General features: G+C 34.1%; 1 protein-coding gene across 1 annotated transcript in view; it reads left to right on the top strand.

Annotated features, from left to right (window-relative positions):
• Positions 1 to 6,515: 6,515 nt before the first annotated feature.
• Positions 6,516 to 23,935, top strand: part of LOC101888655 (receptor-type tyrosine-protein phosphatase N2) — a 206,177-nt gene continuing 188,757 nt past the window's right edge. Inside the window, exons 1-2 of the mRNA XM_059121166.1 lie at positions 6,516 to 6,645; positions 12,973 to 13,159. The gene's annotated coding sequence lies outside the window, so the exon portion shown is untranslated. The remainder of the gene's footprint in view (positions 6,646 to 12,972; positions 13,160 to 23,935) is intronic.

The raw sequence follows: 23,935 nt of genomic DNA, 5'->3' as shown, positions 1-23,935 counted from the left end.
TACACCAGGAAATATACGAATGTGAAGCACATTTTGGATTTTTTATAACCTCCGCCATACATAATATGGAGGGTATATTAAGTTCGTCATTCCGTTTGTAACTCATCGAACTAATCTTTTTAGACCCAACAAAGTATTTATATTCTTGATCAGCGTACAATTCTAAGACGATTTAGACATGTCCGTCCGTCTGTTGTAATCACGCTACAGTTTGCTCAGATCTCTCTTTTGTCTGCAGGCAGGTCAAATTCGAAGATGGGCTATATCGGTCCACGATGCAACATGTGGAATGGTCTGAAAATACACACAAGGAGTTCCGTGTGAGTACTTTATCTCTTGAAAGAGAATTATCTATATAGGTCCACGATATCGTATAACCCTCATATAACGGTACCCCCAATATTCGGTATTTTGATGATTTTAGCCACATTTTTCAACGGAATTTTCTGATAATCCACAAAAGGAGTTCCTTGTGGATACCTGATCCCTTGGAAGAGAATTATTTATGTAGGTCCACGATATCGTTTATCCCCCATATAACGAATCCCCCCCGATATTCGGTATTTTGATGATTTCAGCCACATTTTTCAATGGAATTGTCTGGAATTCCGCACAAGGAGTTCCTTGTGAGTACTTTATCCCTTGAAAGAGAATTATCTATATAGGTCCATGATATCGAATATCCCCCATATAACGGTACCCCCGATATTCGGTATTTTGATGATATTAGCCACATTTTTCAATGGAATTGTCTGATAATCCACAAAAGGAGTTCCTTGTGGGTACTTTATCCCTTGGAAGATAATTATCTATATAGGTCCACGATATCGTATAGCCCTCATATAACGATACCTCCCGATATTCGGTATTTTGATGATTTTAGCCACATTTTTCAACGGAATTGTCTTAAATTCTTCACAAGGAGTTCTTTGTGAGTACTTTACCCCCTGACAGAGAGTTGTCTATATAGGTCCACGATATCGTATATCCCCCATATAACGGTACCCTCCGATATTCGGTATTTTGATGATTTCAGCCACATTTTTCAGTGGAATTGTCTGAAAATCCACACAAGGAGTTCCTTGTGAGTACTTTACCCACAGACATAGATTTGTCTATATAGGTCCACAATATCGTATATCCCGCCATATATCGAGGCACCTTCCGATATTAGGTATTTTAAAGATTTTAACAGAATTTTCAATGGATTTTAACAGAATTTTCAATGGATTTTATTTTTTTTTTAATTTTCTAATTCGTTCTAAATTCCCTAAACAATGGAGGTAAAACTTGAAATTCGATATGAGAATCAAGCCTGAGAAATAGGTTTGATATAAGGAGGTTGTTTTGGACAAGCGCACTACACTTATACTAAATTTGATATAAGACGGATAGTACTTGAAATTTGATATTTTTGCTTTGGTGTTGATTTAGGGTTGAGATGTGTTTTTGAAATTTCGAATTACAAACACTGGTAGGAATATAAATCCAGGATGTTGATGATGGTTTAAAGTTCCAGGCAACATTTTCAACTAATTAATCTGCAGAATCATTATTTAAAAAGTTTTAACATCCCTTTTTATACCATCCACCATTTTATGGAGGGTATATTAGCTTTGTCATTCCGTTTGTAACTCCTCGTAATATTCATAAATATTCATAATAGAATATATTGTTGGATCAGCGTAAAATTCTAGTGATGTCTGTCTGTCCGTCTGTCGGTCCACTCCTTCTGGTACCTCCCCCACAAAATGTCAAAATTTTGACAGAAAAATATTTACCTCACAGAACAAGAAAGGATCATCCGATTTTGCTCAAACTTTGCAAGTCTTAAGATTTGTATCTGCGCTAGGGTAGGTGCGACTAACCTAGACTCCTTCTAGTACCTCCCTCACAAACGCTTATAAAATGTGAAATAATGCCAATATTTCTAATAACTCTATGTCTGGTATATATATGGGAAAGGTCTGACCACTCCTCCTTCTTGTTAAAATTTTGAATACTAATATCTCCTATGAAACACGAAATAACTATCCAATTCTCTTAAATTTTCACAAATCTGAATATTTTTTCTTTCACAAGATCTGGTATGAAGGTACAATGTATGGACTCACTCCTTTGGTATCTCCCCCACAAAGTTTCAAAATTTGAAACAGTTATAAGTGCTATAATATGTGAAATATGAGTCCGATGGTTTTCAAAATTCGCATATCTTAATATTTCCACTAGCGCAATATCTGGTATAAAGAACCGATATCACGGGCCACTACTTCTGGTACCTCCCTCACAACAGATCAAAATTTTGAATAACCATGATGCTAATAAAACGCAAAATAAGCATTTGATTTCTTTTAAACTTGGCACATTGCAATAGTTCTATCAACGCAAGACCCGATGTGGAGATGGGATATATCGGACCACTATTTCTGGTAACTTTCCCGCAACGGGTCAAAATTTTGAAAAATAATAACTTTAAATAAAATTATTTAATAAAATAATATAATATTTAATAAAAATTGTATTTAATAAAAAAATTAAATATCACACATGCCAATATTTTTACTAACGCAAGGTTTGGTGGGAAGATAACAGGTATCGGGGTAGACCTCCTGGTACCTCCCCCACTAAGGGTGACAGCATCTAATACATATATCTCTTATAACTTGGGCAACAAGTCAACGATTCTTTTGAAACTACGTATATACAAATATTTCTCGTAGCTAGAGATCTGATGTGAATACGGAATTGATCCACACCTTATCGTGTCTTCTATGAAAGTTCAAAATTTTAATTAAATTCTTTTCCCAAAAAATTGATAATAGATGTATGATTCTCGTCACATTTTGCATATGTTTTTATAAGTATTTGGTGAAGTGTAATACTTTGGTTCTTTATATCTGGTACCCCATGCATATTTCAACATTTTCCAAAAATTATCACATATTTCATATAAGGCAAAAAAGTGGTCGATGTAGTATAAATCGGACACTTTGTAATATTATATCAGAGCTAGGATAATATTGGTCCACTCCTTTGGTATTTTTTCCATGAAGGTTCAACAGTTTAAATAATCGTAACGAAAGACTGGTACTATTCAACCGACTGATACTATTCAACTTTTTTATATTCGCCCTGCTCAATTGACCCTGCTGATAGGAGAATTCAAAATATTAAAGAGGATCTCATCTTTTTACGTAAAATACCTTCCTATAGACTGAATATTTTTAGATTTCGGACGTTTTGACGATATACATTTAGACTATAAAATTCGCGTTATAAATATATGTTTGTTTATAAACCATAGTATTTTAATGTCAACATTTAAAATGACGCCCAAATAAGAATGTAAGAATGATAAGGGCTTTTTAAATATTTTAAGAGTATTTATTCAAACCGACTGTGGTGTGCTCGCAAATACTTCAATATGGGTCCAGTGTCCGTGTTGCCCGTAAAAACATTAAAATCTTTGATGGCGGGACCTGGACAACTTCAAATGAACTAATTTGTTATTTTAGGTATTTTTTTCCAAGTAGAAAAACCTCGATTAAATACTTTAAATGGCTTTTTGAAAGTGTAATCGACATCAGAATAAACTTTTTAAGTCATATCAGATGAGACAATGTACTCTTATATACTTTGTTTGAGAATACAATATACATTCGAATTTCCCCTGAAATGCCTAACGTATGGGAACAACTAAAGGTGCCCACTTTCATCCACCACTGTTAACTGTTGTAAGGTATGCGTGTGCAAGTTGACATTTGTAGGCAACATAAAAAAGGTAAAAAAGCTTTTCTTACTTTACTTTCCATTATTACATATAAAAAAGTTGTATGTTTATATGTGTTTATCCAGAGTTCTGCAGAGTTGCCGTCTTTGTTCAATCATCGATTTATGTTTTTTTTTTTGTGATTTCTTAGGATAGTTATATTTTATCATTAAAAATAAAATAAGAAACTTCTTTCTAAAAAGCAATAACAAGTAGAAACTGTGCTAAGTTCTGAAATTTATACAGCAATCACAATTACAAATCGTTTGAAAATATTGCAACGAGTAAAGTCTGGATCGATACGTACTACTTTGTTCAGAAAACGATTATTTTTACGAAAAAATCCTTTATTTGTTAAAAACAAGAAATAAGAATAAGTTAGGAAATATGAGCAGAAATTTCAAATTAGCCATTAATCGACGATACTATTACATAACCTACCTGGAAATGATTTTCTGAGAAGATGTCCAACAAATTAAGATTTAAAAAAATTACAACAAATAAAATCAAACGGAACCACTTCTTGGGATTTGAATTTTCAGAATTCCCAAAAAAATGAGACGGTACAGGATTCATATCCTTTGAGAAAATTTATAGCCAAATTCTAAATAATTCTGATGCAAAATCTTCCGGAAATAAAATGCCAAATTACAACTGACAAAAAATTATGAAAAGTTGGAAAGGTAATGAAAACGGAGGCCATACCTAAACGGGATTCTACCTGTAGAGCAACCAAAACGTCAAATTATAGTTGCTTCATTTGGGATCATTTTTCAGAAACCTTCAAAGTACAGAAAATTTATGGGTATCGTTATATAGCTGCTATAAGGTCAGATTATAAAAATGAATGCACATATTTACATTATGGTGTCTCCGACGAATTTATCGATCTGCTACCAGATGAATGACAAAATTAATATAGACTCTGATTGACAAAATTTTGGAGGAGTCTGAGAACTGATATTGGAAGCAAAAAAGACAAAACTATCCCATACGAAAACGCAAAATGTCAACTCTCAGCTCATTCGTATCTAAAGTGCATCTAAATCCCTTAAATAACAACAAGTTGGAAGATAGCTTTTTCGGTCACAAAAATCTCCCATAATAATGATTATGTCCAAAACGATTACGGACATAAACCCCATTATGAGTTAGGTATTTTTAACCTGATTACGTAAATTATTTTTTCTTGGGGGAAATGCCTGGTTACCCAGATATTCGACCCGAAAGTTCAGATACAAAATCCGGATATTATCCGGTTCTACAAAACGACTATTTTGGTATTTGCAAGTATATGGAAATACTTTACTTACAAGTGGACGAAAGGTGGTTGTTTAGTTGTGGTATGAAGATCTGCAAACTACATTATAGCCTACACAATTGCCTTTCCAAGATGGTGTCAAATGTACCTGTGTAGTTTTAATATATTGGTGATAAAAATTATGAAATCATAATTTTTTTAAGTTGCCGGCCTTCAGTCAGGTCTTGAGATTGAGTATGTCGAACACCGACTACGCGATTCATAGTTTTTCTAAATTTTATAACTTTTGTAAGTTCCATAGTTTTTGTAAACTTTGTAACTTTTGTAAACTCAATTTCAGCCTTGTTTCTTCTATTTTCGAAATTTAACTCCCCAAACGGACTAACTCCCCATGGGGAATATGGCATTTTTTGGAAGATAATATAATCTCCAAATTATTATTAGGGCTATAAAATCAGATTATGTCCGGACACACTAAATACCATAAAGTAGGCGAAACTGCATAAACAATTTGAAACATTTTGCTAAATATCAAAAATATCAACGTGAACCTACTTAAAGACTACATACTGAATTTTGAACGATTCTCCTAAAAAATGTGGCTAAAGAATAGCAGAATACCGAAATATTTAGAAAAGAATCGCCAAAATTCCGAATATCGGGAGATATCGTTATATGGGGGTACAGGAAAATGTGGACCTTATAGGAATATTTTGACAAAAGAGATAGAATCCTTTAGTAACTCTATGAAAATCAGCTAACTGGGTTTTCTAAAATGAATGAATGGGTCCTCTGAAAATATTTAAGATAGGTAAAGAAACATCCAAATTTTATACAGAGTTCAGCGCAAAAAGTTCGTACTTAAAATCGTTTTTGCCTTGTTGTTACATTAGGGAATTCCATTTTATTGGGTCAAAAGGAAATGTCGGAAAATATACACTTGAAGCCCGTAGGAAATCTCTTACATATTTGAGACCATTGGGAGCTTTGCGGTCTTCTATGTTTTTTTACATGAATGTCTTCTAGAAGGCTCTAAGGTTTACAAGATCATCAAGAGACGTTAAATAAGACCTTTCTTAATATTATTTTTTTTTAATATTATTATTTTGAATCAATAATGTCAATTTCGACCATTTTGGGGTTTTTATGACCAATTTATTTTTTTTTATTTTTTATTTTTTTTTTTTTTTTTGAAGTAGAAATATTTAATCTACAATGGCAACATTATGACTCTATGAACCTATGACACCTCTCCTTACGTTGCTGACTTGTTTGGTGCTCTCTCTCTCTCCATTTACTAGACTTTCTACACCCCCACACACCACCGCAACAACCCACAATATAAACACATACACACACAGATATCTGAAACATACACAAAGAGAATACACAGCGTGAGCGTGTGTAGTATACCACCAACGGTGAACGACAGAGTGTTGAGCTTGAATTTTTGCCACGACATAGAAAACCGTTCAGTAGGACAGAAGTCCTTCGTCAGATGCCATCATCGTGAGAAATACAAAAATACACATAAAAAAAGAGAAAGAAAACAAGTCTCAGTAGAAAAAAAAACAACGCAAAATTAACAAACCAATTGTGAATTGAGAAATAAATTGTAAATTGAAATAAATATTGAAATGGAAATTTGATTTGGATTTGTAAGAGTAGAACTTAAAGTTAACTAAAAAAACAACAGTGAAAACTTTACGCAGACGAGGAAATTCCAACAATTTCCTGTGTATGTGTGTGTGCCTGTGTGTGTGTGCAAGAAGTTTGATAAAAGTTCCCCAGGATTCGAAAGGGAAAAAGTGAAAGTGAACAACGAATGAAGGAAGAAAGGAATGAACCAAAAGTAAAACACATAAAAGCGCAGTTTTCGCTGTTTTTTTTTGGCCACGAAAATTTCCAGACATTTGGCCAAAAAAAAAGAGCTTTCCCTTGGCCAAGAGATATGTGAAAGTTTAGCAAATAAATTGTAAAAAAAAATTGCAACCAAAAACAAGAAAAACTCAACTGAACTGAACTTCAATATGTTTCGTTTTGGCAAATAATTTCATGAACGAAGTGTTCCACCCCCATCATCTGCTGTTTGGTCTACCAACTGCCATTTGTCGTCACACAAATAAAAATTATTCTCATTGTCGTCTTCGTCGCAATGATTGATGATAACTTGGCATAACTTCCAATTCGGCAGCGAAGTTTGGGAAGTGATTCTATTTTTAGCCCACGGCTTTAGTTTGTTTTACGTCAGGCCTGGCAGCCTCTGCCTGCCTGCCTGCTGTTTGGCAATTTCATTCATTATTCAGTGCCTTCTGTTTTTGACCCGACCAAAAGCCAGAAGGGGCAAAGGGAGGCGCGCAGTTGTGGTGTCCCGTTGTGAAGGCGTTTGTATACTTGCTGTGACGTAGTAAAGCCTGTAATATATTTTTCTCTCTAGCTTCTCCTTAACTTTCTTTCTCCAATATGTTAAGAGGACCAAATTTTTTGGGGAAATAAATTAAATTTTAAATATTTTCCAAGAGGAAATAAAATAACTCTTTCAGCTGCAAATGCCAAAATGAATTTCCATCACTTCCGGTTTTCACCAAACCACTATGTCATAGCTTATTTTTTTGCCAAAGGACATTTGAAATTTAAAACCACGGAAATGCCAGCCACTACACCTTCACGGTTTTCTGTTTTTTTTTTTTTTTTATCCGACGAATTACAATAAATGTCCAGCTAATGTTTGGGTGCGTGCGTACGTGGCAAGGCGTTAGTAAATATGCTCAGTTTCATCTCTCTAGCTCCAGGGTTTCGTATTCATCTGAAAATAGCAACAATGTTGACTACACTGAAATAAGCCGAACAGTGGGAGGTTTCATTTAAACGAGCGACGAGTGGGACGATATTACAGCAACACACGGCTATAATTGGGTCAAAAGGAAATGTCGTCGAAATGTACACCTGTAGCCATTAGGGGATTGGCAACAAATTTTATACCCTCGGTATCAGTTTTGTAAAAACACGAGTTATGAGGGGATCTTCTAGGCATAGATGACCTTTGGATGTTTTCTATATGTAAACAAGGCTTTAAGGTTTATAAGAACTTTAGGAGATGTTTTATAAGACATTTAGGACGTCTTATATTTAAAGGTTTTTATTAATAGGCGTTCTCCCAAACGTCCTTCCAAATGTGCTTTTCTTATGGAAACCGGTTTCTATCTACAAAAGAACGTTGGGAGGACTAGAAGAACGATATGCATAAAAGACCGTTAGGTCACCACAAGAAGGTCTTCTACGTATAGAATACCTTTAGGAGTTCATACACGTACCAAATCTGAATGGAATCAGATATTAATTTCATAATTAATTATAAGCTTCACGGATATTCTAGGTTTTGACACTTTGTGGGCGAGGTATCAGAAGGACGATATATCCCATCTTCAGTTAAGACCTTGTAAAATACATTTAATGTAGGTATACTTTTTGGCATAAATCGGTATTTGGAATTTTAAAGGTTTGTCTTCCATATAAGCAGTTATTTAACAATTCGAAATCTTAGTGGTTAGTTGACCTCCTCACAGAAAATCTTTAAATAATATCCACTTTTTGGTACAACCGCCATATAATGTTTCCTCTAGTTTTCGGTATTTTTAATATTTTGGCCCCAAATTACAACCAAATCAGCAGCATCATTATAGTTTTAAATTTATGTCATAGTTGAGGGTACAAAAAGTTCAGTTGACTGAACTTAGTCCTTTCTGTCTTTCTGTCCGTTAAAAATTCTGTTAAAATCTTAAAAATACCGAATATAGCCATTATATTAGGGTCTATACGACGACGTGGACCTGCATCATAAAAATCATCAAAATACCGAATATAGGGAGGTACTATTATATGGGGGTTATACAAAGACGCGGACCTGCACAGACAATTTTCAGTCTTAGGTTGTAGTATCCATTACGAACTTATAATACCAAATTTGAAACAATTCCGGTGAATAAAGTCGCTAAAATCATCAAAAATACCGAATATCGGGAGGTACCGTTATATGGGGGCTATAGGGAGACGTGGATCTGCACAGACACTTTTCTGTCTTAGGCTGTAGTATCCATTACAAACTTCAAATACCAAATTTGAAACAATTCCGGCGAATAATGTCGCTATAATCATCAATATGTCGAATATCGGGAGGTACCGTTATACGGGGGCTACACCAAAACGTGGACCTACATGGCCCATTTTCAATACCAAAAGTATGTCAGATCTTGTGTTAGCAAAAATATTTGTATGTGTGAAATAAAAAGAGAGTTAGATGTTTATTTCGATTTCTTTGAGCGATTTGTTTTTCAAAATCTTGAGCCCAACGAACCAGAAGAAATTGTCCGATCTCTATCTTAATGGAAATATTGGGATGTATCAAATCTGAATGGAATCAGATGTTAATTTCTTGTTTTATGAGCTTCGTGGATATTTAAAATGTTGACCCTTTGCGGGGGAGATATCAGAAGGAGTCGATCGATATATTCCATCGTCACAGCAGATCTTGTGTTAGTATGAATAATGGTGTGTGTGAAATAATAATAGTGCCAGAAGGGGTGTTTGAGTGATCGAGTTTGAAGATGGGCAATATCGGCGTCCATCTTCAAACTCGATCTAAGTTTTATAATAATAATACGATGTACCAAGTTAGATCGACTCCAAATGTACTGAAACTGATTTGGTCCAAAGTGATCTCAGGTCTAAAACCGTTATTTCGATGAGGCACGTTTTGGTCGTATCCAATGATATATACCCCCTCTGTATATACCCCCTCCCATATGGCTGAGAGTATACAGATATGTCGAAAAATAATATCATAATATAACAGTCCCACAAACCAGAGGAAATTGTGACTTCTTCTGGATGCATTATAACAACTCCCGTTCATGGAAAAAACTGAAATTTGATATTTTGGGTCCTTAGTGGACAAGTTAAGATCTTGTAAAATATATTTAATGTATGTATACTTTTGGGCATAACTCGTTATTTGATAATTTAAAGGTTTGATTTCCACATTAGCACTTATTTAACAATTCGAAATCTTCGCGGTAATTGACTTCCTCGCAAAAAATCTTAAAATAACATCAATTTTTGGTGCAGCCGCCATATAACGTTACCTCCAATTTTCGATATTTTCAAGGTTTTAACCACAAGTTACAATCAGCTGTATCAATATAGAAATTTTCAAATTTAGGGTATATCGAGGGTACGAAAAGTTCGGTCCTTCTGAACTTAGTCCTTTTCGACACATAAATATTTTTGTAGTAACACAAACATTTTGATACCCTCAGCCATATGGCTGTAGAGGATATTTATCATTTGATAATACCAAAATGAGCGATTCTCTTCCAACTTGCTACAACTAAATATTTCTCTCAACCAGATATCTGATGTGAATATGGAATTTACCTCCCCACGCAAAAGATTATAATTTTTTTTAAAACAATTTTTTGCAAAAAATTGGAAATAAATATTCGATTTTCTTCCCAGTATTTTTAACATATCCCAGTATTTTTATTAGTATTAGCTGAAGTGGAACACTTCAAAATTCAATATCTTCCAAAAATTGTAACATATTTCATAAAAAGTAAGTCCTAAGCTTTCACGGCTTAATATTATCATATCATATTACATCAGATGCGAAATGGATAATATCGGTCCACTCTTTTTATTTAAGTCAAAATATAGTCCAATAAACTGTCATAGGCTGAGGGTATACATCTGCTGACAAAATCGACTGATACTTTTAAAATTGTTTTGATATTTTTTGCTATCCGCCCACCCATCTATCCATGTTAATTTGTAATCACGTTACAGGTCGTAATTATGGTCCGATCCTCCCGAAATTAAGCATGGATGTGGGGCAGGTTCATAATAGAATAATATTGTTTTTGGTAGCACTTATAGACCAGGTCGCAATTATAGACCAAACGACCGGAATTTGGAGTTAGAGTTTAGGGCTGAGCAGAAGCCTACCAAATTGGAAGATTATAGGGCAATATTTAGCGGGTAAAATAAACCATAATTTTTATGTCAAACAAAACAAAAATTTCCGTTAAACCGTGTATATTTTTAATCTTGGCTAAATCACAAATAAATTAGTCGGTCGGCTCCGCACGATCCTAGCCTTTGCTTACTTGTTTTGGTATACATTTTTGATATTGAATTTAGACAATTTCTTAGTATTTTAACTCTAATAGTACCATTTAGTACTTTCAGTACGTCGTTAGTACATTTCTTCGGAAGTTTAGCTTTAAAGGAAAAACTAAGCTCGAAAAATAAAAAACGGAGGTCCATCAAGGAACCATCAAGTATAAATTTCACCAATACTCTGTCTTATTAACATCCTACTCTGTATTATCCTACAGCTACCTACCTGCCAATTTTTAAGATTTAAGCGCTAGATGTTTCTTGATGAGGCCATCAGTCACTCGAATTCATTGAATGTCCTTAGGAGGCCTTTTATATATGAACGTAATTTGCTAAACGTTCATTACCAGGTCCTTATTCTCCACTAGTAGGTAAGCCCATTTAAAGGCGTTCCTCACATTAAAATTGTGCTTTTCATCAGAATATTACGAAGACATTTCCGTTATCGCGTTTTTTAAATTTGTTGAAGTCGATTTTCTGGTCTAAAATTAGAATTGTTTTTTAAGAACTCTTTTATTTATAAAAGACCTTAAGGAAGTCTTCAGCCTTTAGAGGATCTTTACAAGCTATTCGATGCATAAAAGCCTTTTGCAAAATTTGTCATTGTTAAAATAGCTTTGGCAAACGTATTCCTTGCTTATCACCTACAATCGCAATTGACGCACTCACTCACTTGTTGCTAATATGCACCCAGTGTGCTGTGTAGTCCGTCGTCAGCTTGTACCAACTCAGACACATGCAGAGCAATCCATTATAGCGGTGTGGTGAAATTTAAGATATTAGGTGGTGGCTCTCATTTTGGCAAATGATTGCGGATTGGAGGAAAGGAAAAGTGGAAACAACGACGTCATCACTGGGTATAGCTTTTTTGGGCTCACAAAAACAAATGCCAGAGAGAAAAAAAAGAACGTTGGCATTCTACAACAACAAATGAATGAAATAATGAAAAATATGTTCGTACGACCTGTAAATGAACACCCACTCGCTGTTTACTGGGGGGAAGTGGGTGGATGGAGGGAAGGAGAAAGGACGACGACTAGGTACAAATCTTAATGTGTATATCTATTTACCAATGAACCAATACAACAATATTCCTCACACACATACTAGCGAAAACCACAGGAACATCGATACAAAAGGGTGGGAGAAAAAGAAATACGAGAATCAAATTCTCGAGGAAGTGTGTGTGTGTGTGCGTACGCAGACAAACGACGTTGATGGTGATGAAAACGACCAAACCGGTGCAAGAATCTTCTAATGTCCGTTTTGTTGGGACGACAGCCGAAACGAGTTGAAGACCAACCACTTGAACAGCTGCAAGTGGATAATGTTGAGGTTCAGTTTAGTTTAACGCTTTTTTTAAACCTAACAATAACTGGCCACAAGTTGGTAGGACTGAAAGGATATAAATAATAAAAATATATGTGTTTATTATTGCACACACACTCACACATACACAACATATGTGAACGTGGTAGAATGTGAAGAGCCTTCGAACAATGAATTTGCATGTGTGTTGGAAAATATTGTGTGATTAGTGTGTGAAATTTTGACTCAAAAATTCTTATAAAAATAAGTTTTAAAATTTTCGCAGTGTCACCCAATTTGGGTGGAGACCTCAACAAGTGTTAAAGTTCCATATGCAAACATTTTCAATACAATTTCCAAAGTAACTTTCGATTGCGGATATTTTTTTGACATCATCTTCGATATTAGAGAACCTGAACGTGTATTATAATTTGTGTGTGGCGTTTTTGTGTATTTTTAGTAACATCTGAATCGTAACATAAAATATTAAAAAAAAAAACACAAAAATCAATTGGAAATAGAAAATTTTGAATTAAAAACTGGATTGTGGACAAAATAAACAACAATCTTGCATGTCTTCGTCATCGTGGTTTCGCCGAAAATGGAATAGTTTAATGCATGACAGAAATTTCAATAATATAAACGAGGTAAGAGAATAAGCTTTAATTTCAAAGTAGAGAAAACATATGTCTTCAAAAACTGCTGTTTATTCAGTTCTGTTCATACTGATATCGGCATACCTACACCCTTATCAAATACCCAATACAAATTTTCACAAATTTCCGTCGGCAACTTTCCGACTAAATAAAGAATTGATTTGTTTTATTACGGAAGGTTGAATGAATTATTTCTGGAGCACATATGTAATTTTCATTCCATTTTTTGACATAATCCAGGCTAGATATAACCTATTAGAAACTGTGTCACAAAAAATTACAAACGGAATGGTTTAATTTTTTCCTTCGCCTTACATGAAAGTCAAGCAAAGGGTGCTAGAAAATCAGTTATGACTAAAACAAGTAAAAACATTAAGTTTGGCTGGGTCGAACTTTTAATATCCTCCACAGTTGGGTAAAGAAAACATTTTTATATAAAGATATCTGAATTCAAGCCTGTTCCACTCTAAACTGCCTATACCAGTGAGACTATTTGGATAATACAGTTAAACTTATCAACAAACCTAAAAGTGAGCAGGAGTGTCGTGTCGAGCCTTAAATGACAAATTAAAAAAATGGTGGGTAAATGTGACTAGGATTATCAAAATACCGAATAATATCGGTAGGTACCGTTATATGTGTGCTATAGGAAAACATGGACCTAGATATTCAATGTTCTGCTACTGGAGTGAGATCTCAGTAAGAACTACAAATACCAATTTTTATGACAAATTCATGGAAAAATGAGGCAACGATTATCAAAATACCGAACATAGGAAGGTACCGTTATATTCCGCCACCGGAGCTAGAACTCATTATAACCTACAAATACCAATCTTTAGGAAAATGTAGAACCCATTATGATCTACAAAAATCAATTTTTAGACAAATCCATGGAAAAATGTGGTTCTAGTTCCGTCACCGGAGCTAGAACCTATTATGACTCACAAATACTAATTTTTAGACAAATCCCTAAAAAATTTGACAAAAATCATCAAAATACCGAATATCAGAAGGTACCGTTATATGGTGCCTATACCATAACGTGGAGTGATATATCTTATTTTCAATACCAACCATCCTTGAGACAATACAAATTGTTCTGCCAAATTTTGAAGTTCTACGCCAAGTAATGTGGGTGTATCGTGATAGACAGGCTGGCATCGTTAAATCGACTTAGAATGTTATGCTGATCATGAAAATATATGCTTTATGGGGTCTATGATGAATATTAGGAAAAGTTACAAACGGAATGACAAATTTAACACACCCTCATTTTCAAGGAGGAGGGTATAAAAACATATTAATGAGAATTTATGAGCAAATTGCATAATCGTTCAAAGAATTTGTTCCTTTTTTATACCCTCAGCCATATGGCTAGAAAGGGTGTATATCTTTTGGTAAGGCCAAAACGTGCCTTAGATCGTGTTTAAGTTGGGCAAAATCGGTCCACCCCACAAAAGGTCGAAATTTTCAATGAAAAAATTTGACAGCACAGAATGATAAAGAATCATTCGATTTTGCTTCAACATTTATATCAGTGCTACGTCAGTTTCGAAAATGGACAATATCGGTTTATTCCATCAAGTACCTCCTCCACAAAGGGTTGCAATTTTGAAAATTTATAACGTTTAAAAAGTGGGTCTCATTGTCTTAAAATTCCGCACATAACAATATTTTTATTAACCCATTATCTGGTGTGAAGAATGGAAATATTGGTCCAATCCTTCTGGTACCTTCCCCACAAAGGGTCAAAATATTCAATAATCCATGAAGCTCATAAATCGCAAAATTAAACATCCGATTATATTCAAATTTTGCACATCTCAATATTTCTATCAATAAAAAATCTGTTATAAAGATATAAGAGATCGGACCAATCCTTCTTAACATTAACATTTTGAACAACCAAAACGATCGTATAATTCGAAATAAGTTCTGCAAATTTCACACGTCTCATTATTTCTACTAACACAAGATCTATTGAATATAGGATATATCGGTGCACTTCTTCTGGTACCACCCCCGCCAATTTTAAATAATCAAAACGTTTATAAAACGCGAAATAAGCATCTATCTGTTTTTAAAATTTCAGACATCCAAACATTTTAGCTAATGCGAGATCTGTTGTGAAGATGATAGATATCTGCGATCCCCTTCTGGTTTCTCACCCGCAAAGGGTCAAAATTTTCAATACGTACATCCGTCACAACTTGCGAAACAAGTTAGCGATTCTTTATAACTTCCTATATCTAAATATTTCTCTCAAACAGGAATCTGATATGAGTACGGAATTTATCGGATTTTTTTATGATTTCGCATAAAATTGGATATAAATGTTTTTATCTGTATTAGATGAAGTGTGAACTGAATACTTCGGTCCACTACATATATATAGTGAACAATAATTCTAAAATCGGATGAAGATGTATATCGAAGATACATAAAAATCTGAAGGTATCTCGATTAAATTTGGCAGAGGTATTTTCGATATCAAATATCATTGTTGTGTAGTGTAAATTAAACATGTGAGCGACTTCTGCACCAAATTAGATGAAACATATATATGGGAGCTATAGCTATATCTGAACCGATTTTCATCAAATTTGAAGTACATGCTACTAGGCTAAATTCGGTTGGAAGTGCAACAATTCGCTACATTTGCGATGATATAAGCCATTTGGTACACAATTAACCTGACATCGGTTAAAGGTATGTGTGAGAGCTTTATCCAAATCTAAGCCGATATTGAAAAAAAAAATTGGCAGAGGCATTTCTACACTGTATCGGGAAAGTATCATTCTTGCGGAAGTGCATATTACGAATGTGAGGAACTTAAATACCAAATCGCATAAAAATATAAATATATATGTGGGCTCTAGCTATATCTGAACCGATTTCCACCCAATTTGTGATGTACTTGCTTCTAGATTAAATTCGGCCGGATGTGCCAAAAATATAGGTAATTTGGACTGACATTGGCCATTGGGTGCACAATTAACAGCAAATCGGTTGAAGATATATATGGGAGCTATATCTAAGTTTGAACTAATTCTCACAAATTTCCATAGGGTTCGTCCTTGCACCAAATAAAAATATTGTTTTTAAAATTTCATCTCATTCGGATAATAAATGCGATCTGCATTTTGTTCAAAAAAATACATGGACAGACGGGCTGTTGTGCATAAATCGATTTTTATACCCTACACCACAAGGTGGTCAGGGTACTATGTTTTTGTGCATTTGTTTGTAACATGAGTCGATTAATGCATGTCAGTCCGTCCAATTTCCAAGATCTCTTGAATAATTTATTCAACATTAAGTCGTCAGTTAAGTAAATTATTACGACTCAGACTGTGTCACGTGTCTTAGATATTCTCTCTCTATCTCTTTATTTGAACTCCCAAAAAATCCCATGACATATTTATTTGTCTGTGTTATTTCGGAATTAATTTCTCTCTATAAATCTTATGCCATCTTAAATGCGGAACATTACCCGAAGACATGCAGCAGAGAAAAAATAAGATGTATTCTTTTCAGAGAAAATTGTGTTAATTTGTCAACGATAATGGCATGGCTTACTACGTGCAAATCCTTGTAATGTCTTGTTTTTATTCCACGTTGTTTTTTTTTTTTTGCTTTACGGCAATGTAACGGTGTCTGGGTACTGTTGCACCCATTTACAAGACAAGACCGAGAAGTAAATATCAAGGTTCATCCATTCATAAATGCGCCGTTAGAGGTCCACATGCAGCACAACTAACCTTAATTTGCTTGACATATATGTAACGGCAGCTGATTGTGGGAGTGTGAATGCAGGGTGGGTGTGTGTGAGGGTGTGGGTTTTTCACCGTGATAACAATGGATACAAATGATGCATGCCTGCACTTAGTTTATTCTCAGCCATAAATATTTATGCCATCGTTCGTCGTTGTTCGCTAGCTTTTACTTTCTAAATTTATTGTCGTGCAACTTAAAATAGCATCAGCTTAGTTAACACCTTTGCCTGACTGGTTGCCGGTGCGCATTAATGCTGGGAAATAAATTTCCCAGAAATATAGTTTTTTCAAAGACTCATGTGTGTGTGCACGTGTGTTTGTGTAACCCATACGATGTAATATTGATAGAACAATATGGGGAAGTGTATTAGAGTAAACGTGGTTGCTCTTAATTAGTGCACCGCCACTATTGTTAAACAGTTTTAGCATGAATTACAACAGAAATGGACATTGCAAGAGGATAATATGAGCTTGTATATATTTCGTCACATAATGACATATGCGTATGTTACAAATCAAAATTTTATTGAATTAATTCATTCCAAGGAGAAAAGTGTTTGAGTTGAGAGATTTTTTTGGACACCAGTGCGTATAATTGTTGCCAGAACGTATGCGTCCCAAAGCAACTAATTATATCGATCTTTTGGGATGGAATATGCAAATTCATGCATTTTTGCAAATCAAATGGTTTATTTAAGTTAAATCTAAAAGAGATTGCATCTGCAAATTTCGACCTTGGATCACTATTAATGTACAGTGAGTAACAAATGGAATTAATTAGCAAAAAAACTCAAAAAAAAAAAAAAAAAAAAAAAAAACAAAAGAAATATCGAATAAATATTTTAAATTTTGAAACCTTGTGTGGGAAGTATCGAAAACAAAGTGTAGATATTCACATTAGATCTCGAGTTGGGATATATTTGGATCTCGTCAAACACTGGGATATATTTGGATGAAAGAGAATCACTGACATGTTTCGCATGTTATAAGTAGCCAAAAATCATTTGTGAAGCGAAGTAACAGAAGGAGCGGTCTTATATATTCTATACTTACACCAGATATTGTGTTGATAGTAATATTGAGATGTGCGAACATCGAAGAAAATCGGATTTTTTAATTTGAAAAGAGTTATAACTATTCAAAATGTTGGACCTTTGTGGGGAAGGCACTTGATGGAGTGGTCCGATATATTCCTTATACACACTAGATCTTGTGTTCATATAACTATTGGGATATGCCGAACATGAATGGAATCGGATGCTTATTTCCCATTTAAGGTTATTCCAAATTTTGACCGATTGTGGGGGAGGTAGCAGGTGTTAGTAAAAATATTAGGGTATTGGGATGAAGTTTTGGATTATTCTAAATTTTGACCCGTTGAGGGGAGGTACTCGAAGAAGTGGACCAATCTTCGATATTTGTTCACAGCAGATCTTGTGTTAGGAGAGATATTGGAATGTGTAAATGTGTGAAGAGAATCCGATACTTATTTCGCATTTTATAAAAGTCATAATTATTTAAAATTTTGCCGTTGTGGGCGAAGTACCAGAGAGAATGGTCCAATATATCACATTTTCACATCTTATATTGGGTCGATACAAATATTGAGATGTGCCTAGTTTGGCGTCTTATGAGTTTCGTAATTATTCAATATTTCGAACTTTTGCGTGGGGTGGTTACGGAAGGAGTTGTCCATTCTATCCGTTCTTCATACGAGATCATGTGTAGGTAAAAATATTGGCACGTGCCAAGATTTAAGACAATCGGACTCTTATCGTACCTTTTATAACAATTATATTTATTCCAAAATAGATCCTTTGAGCAGAACTTACTTACAATAAAAGAACCAAAGAACCAATAAAAATATTGGATTTTTTCACAAAATTGGGTGATATTTTCTTCTACTAAAAGTAAAATTATTTTCTACGAAAATTTGAATTTTAGTGGGGGAGTGGACCAATATTGCCTATCTTCGAACTGAGTACCACCCAGAAGGCGGACGGACATCCAAAGATCGACTCCGAATGACCTGAAACGGACATGCTAGGCCTATGGTCTTAACCGTTATTTTGATATTTTTTGAAATCCACGACTATGAAATGTTGACACCAAATAATTTTGGGCAGCCAGGACTATTAGAGTGGAAAAAAAAAAATATTAAAAACCCACTACAAGTAAACCTGGTAATATTCTTAGAGAAAATTCAAAATCCGTGCCAATAAAACAACAATGATAGAAGTGGAAATATCATTTTAAGTACTAATTAAGAGCTTGGGAATATTCTTTAGAAATAATTTTATAAAACCACGCATATAAAAATGAGAAGAGTTTTCAAAAATTATTCTTAAAAATAGACGACTTTAAATGTGAGAATGTCCTTAAGGAATTCCTTTAAAAATCAAAATCATCTGAGAAAAATTTCAAAATGTCATAGGAATATCCTACAAAAATTATTTGAGAATATCCCACATAAATATTCTTAAAAATCCACAATTATAAATATTCTTACAATCGATGGCTAGACACCACGAAATGTTCTTCAAAATTATTTTTAGAAATCAACAACTATAATCCTGGGAATGTCTAATTATTGTCCTTTAGAAATATGTTTCAAAATTACCCTTAAAAATGCACAAATAAAAGCTAGGCAATGTCGTTGGAATGTCCTTTGGGAATGCTATTAAAAATCCTCGATTGGAAAGCCGGAAACATATTTTAAAATCGATAAATATTAAATATCGATAAAACCTACGACGATAATCTAGAAAATATCACCTGTGGTATCCTTAAAATTTTCTTGGGAATGTCCTACAAACTATTTTGAATCTTTTTTCTAAAAAATCAAGATAATATTCCAAGGGATATGCTTAACGTTGTCCCTAGCTTTGCCCCCTGGCATTTGCCCAACATTTATGCACTTCTACGTGTTGTTAGGTATTCAAAACAACTTCACACGAAATTGTTGGTCCATTTTACAGATAATATTATTTAAGGGTGATCCAAAATGCTAGACTTCTTCCCTGTTCTTATTCCTCTTCTCATGCAAAATTCCGTGTCGATCGGTTTTTACTTGTGACCTGTGGAGCGACTACAAAAATAGGAAATTTTCAATTTTTTGGTCCATTTGAACCATTAAATATTTTGCGATCACCTCTTCTGACCCTAACCCCACCCCCCCATTTTCAATTTCGCGAGGACCGGGCCTGTAGCGTGATTACAAACTAACATGGACCGACGGACATACATACCTGAATCGACTCAGCTCGGCGAGAAAGGAAGATTCATATACAGTTTACTATGTCGGAGACCAATATTTCGAGGTGTTACAATTACCAATTAAACTTATAATACCCCGAAAACATAGTGTTGTAGGGCATAAAAATGGATTGAAAGCCATGAAAGTAAGAATATCCTTGAAAAATACCTTCTAAAATTAACGACTACAAACCTATGAAGGTTCTTCAAAAATACTGTCTTTTATAATATATTAACACATAAAGATGTTAAATGTGAACACATTGCTTAAAATGTAGTCCAAAATTACGATTTTAAATTCTTACAGCCAGAATGGCTTATTAATAATTACTTGTATTATTGCCTCTTAAGTTAAGGACTCTTTTAATGAATCCTTGTTACTTATGCCAAGAAAAGTCGATCCTATAATTGTTAAAGACAAAGAAAATTTCCCCACATTTCCCTTTAAAATCAAAGAATTACGTATTTCCAATCATATTTTTCTGCCTTTCAATTTTCTTCAATATTAACCACATCTGAAGGCTGCAAACAAAATTAATTAGTCCAAAGAAAATCCTCATAATGCCATAATCAAACAACACATGTCAATGTGTGGGATGTTTCAATTTATGTACACAGAAAGTTGTATGTGTGTGTGGGTTGTGATATTTATCAAAAAATAATAACAACAATAATATGGGAGTGTGGAAGTAACAATAACAATGACAATAAGAATAATCCATCCATACTATGGCAAAGCAAAGACGACATCATAACCGACATTTTATGTTTGACATTATAAATGGCAGCAGCCCAACAATGAATGTCATCTTAAATATGGCAGCAAGACAAGAAGAAAAAAAACACTCGTTTTAAATATTTTATGGGGAAAGGAAGAGAGGCAAAAAGATGGAGTTTTTCATTGTTGTATTATGATTATATTTTTTTCCATAAATATGATGTACTTAGTTTACGTTATGGGAGAGTTATTCTTTAAAATGTGCACACATCTACACATAAAATGAGTTGGAATTTTTATAGAGCTATAGGGAGGGGTGTGTGATACCCCATATCACTTTTGGCCATTATCAACATTTTATGACTTCATATCGATCAGAGTATATTTGTTATAGAAAAATATTCTCCATTATATCCTTAAACATATTTTAAAAAATTTTTTCTTATCCAAATATTTTAAAAATTTCAGAAATTTTACAAAACTGGGAACACCATTCCTGCAACGAAGTTTAAATCTAGGAAGAATGGTCTTGACAAAACATTCTTTAAAATTCTCATCTAGAAACAAGAAAATATCCTTGATAAATATGCAACAAAGCACTCGGCTAGAAACATATGAATATCCTTGAGGAATATTCTGACAAATTCATAAATTAAGCGAATGTAAACAAAAAAATCCACGATTATAATCCTGGGAATATTCTTATCAGACCAATAATCGTATACTTTTAAAGAATATTTTTTTCAAGGACCAATAAATTGTGGATTTTTTAAAGAATATTTGTTTTGGATCCTCGGAGCAAAAAACGTGTATTTTTAAAATAATTTTTTTCAAAGACCAAGAGGAAAAATAGATATGGATTTTTTTTAGAAAATTTTATTAAGGACCATCAGACCCATATACCTGGATTTTTTAAAGAATATTTTTTTCAAGGATCATCAGACCAAAGCGAAAAAACGAAGTTTTGAAGATTATTTTTTCGAGGACCATCAGACCCAGAAACTTGGATTTTTTAAAGAATATTTTTTTCCAGGACCATCAGGCCAATAAAGGTAGATTGTTTAAATAATATTTTCTCCAATAAACTTGGATTTTCGTAAAAAATATTTTTTCAAAGACCATAGGACCAATAAATGTCGATTTTTTTTTAAACAATGCAATCTGGAAATAATCTGGTTATAATCTGGAAATATCCTAAAGATATTTTTAAAAAAACCAAAAACAGTGTTACGTCTGTAAAGCAGAACCCCAAAATAAGCGAGATTTCTTGTAATAATTCTTTACATTTATAAACTGAACCAAAAGAACGTTTTCGCGTTTTATGACGAGGCAATCTGACCCCTTGTGGAGGAGGTACCCGACGAGTGATCCGTTCTATCCCTTTTTCATACAAGATATTCTGTTGGTATAAATATTGAGATTTGCCAAATTTAAAAACAATCTGGCTCTTATTTCACATTTTGATGAGTTATAGCCCTTTGAGGTGAAGGTTCTTAATGGAGTGGGTCGATATTGTCCATGTTCGCACTTGACTTAGCACTGGCAAAAATATTAGAACTTGAACAATAATGGATAATCTTTTGTTTTTTAGAAAATAAATTATTTTCAGTACGAATTTTGACCTTTTGTGGGAGAGGTACGAGAAGTAGTTGATCGATATTGTCCATCTCCGATCTTGAAATATGTTTGATAAAAAAACTACGATTTTCCAAGTTAGGACCTTCAAGTTTTATCGTGAGCACCCGCCAGAGTCACGCCACCAGATTAACTACAAATGCCCTGAAAAAGATTTCGTCGAAAGAGATCTACGGTCTAAAACAGTTATTTTTATGAAGCACAAATTTCTTAGAGCTCCAACACATTTTCGTACAAAATATTTCCATTGAAAATTTTGAAGCTTCCGGAGACTTTAAGAAATAAATTGACATATATTCGTAGGCCTCACAATAATTATCGATTGTAGGGCTCACTCCTGGTCTCTGTAAATTTGTTCGCCTCCGGAAAAATACGAAAATTTTTTCTTGAAAAATATTTTTAGAGGCCAACAAGAGAAAAATGTTATCAGAGGGCCTAATGATTTTTGTAAAAAAAATTTTCCTAGGCCTCCGGGGGTCTACAATTTTGTATGTCTCCGGAGACCAACATATGTTAATCGAAATTCTTTCGTAGGTCTCCGGGTACATTACAATATTAATCGAACATTTTTCATAGAGCTCACTCTGGGCCTCTACAATTTATATTTTCACAGGCATACGAGAGAATATGGTTTGTAGGCCCTTAGGGGGAAAATTAATTTTTGTAGAAAATAACATTTCGTAAGCCTCGGAGGTCAACAAAATTCCTGAGATATTTTTTGTAGGTCTCCGGAGGCTTTAATATTTTTTAGAAAATATTTCCATGGAAAATTCTCCGTTGGTCTCCGGAGACCAAAATTTATCATCAAAATGTATACATAGTTTTACTTTGTAGGCCTTACAATATAATCCGAAAATTGTTCATAGAGCCCTCTGTGGGACTTTGTATATGTGTATTTTCAGAGGCCTACGAGGCCTATACTTTCGTAGAAGTCAGGGGGCCTACTAATGTTTGAATAAACCACATTTCGTAGGCCTAGACCCTAAGGGGTCTAGAATTTCATTGGGCAAATTGTTTAGGTCTTCGGGCGCTTCAACTTTATATGAAAAATAATTCCATGGAAAACGGTTCGTAGGCCTCCGGAGGCATTAACCGAAATTTTAATAGGCTTCCGAGACCTGATGCACTGAAAAAATATTATGACTTTCAAAGTTTACACAAAATTGGATGACTGTAGAACAATATTTTTTTAGACTAATATTTTCTGTGAAATTTTTGACTTTTTGTGGGGGAGGTACCAGAAGAAGTTGACCTACGGATATTGTCCATCTACGAACGCGTAGAAATCGATTTTTTATGGCTATACATTTCTATCAAACATTTTTCGTTGGCCTTCTTTGTAGCCCCCTTAGGGCTCCTACAAATTTGGTGTAGGGATTT

The sequence above is a fragment of the Musca domestica genome, unplaced genomic scaffold (assembly GCF_030504385.1).
Source record: "Musca domestica strain aabys unplaced genomic scaffold, Musca_domestica.polishedcontigs.V.1.1 19, whole genome shotgun sequence".
Classification (NCBI taxonomy): domain Eukaryota; kingdom Metazoa; phylum Arthropoda; class Insecta; order Diptera; family Muscidae; genus Musca; species Musca domestica.
Note: the sequence above shows the minus strand (reverse complement) of the source record. Positions and strands in the feature narration are given on the sequence as shown.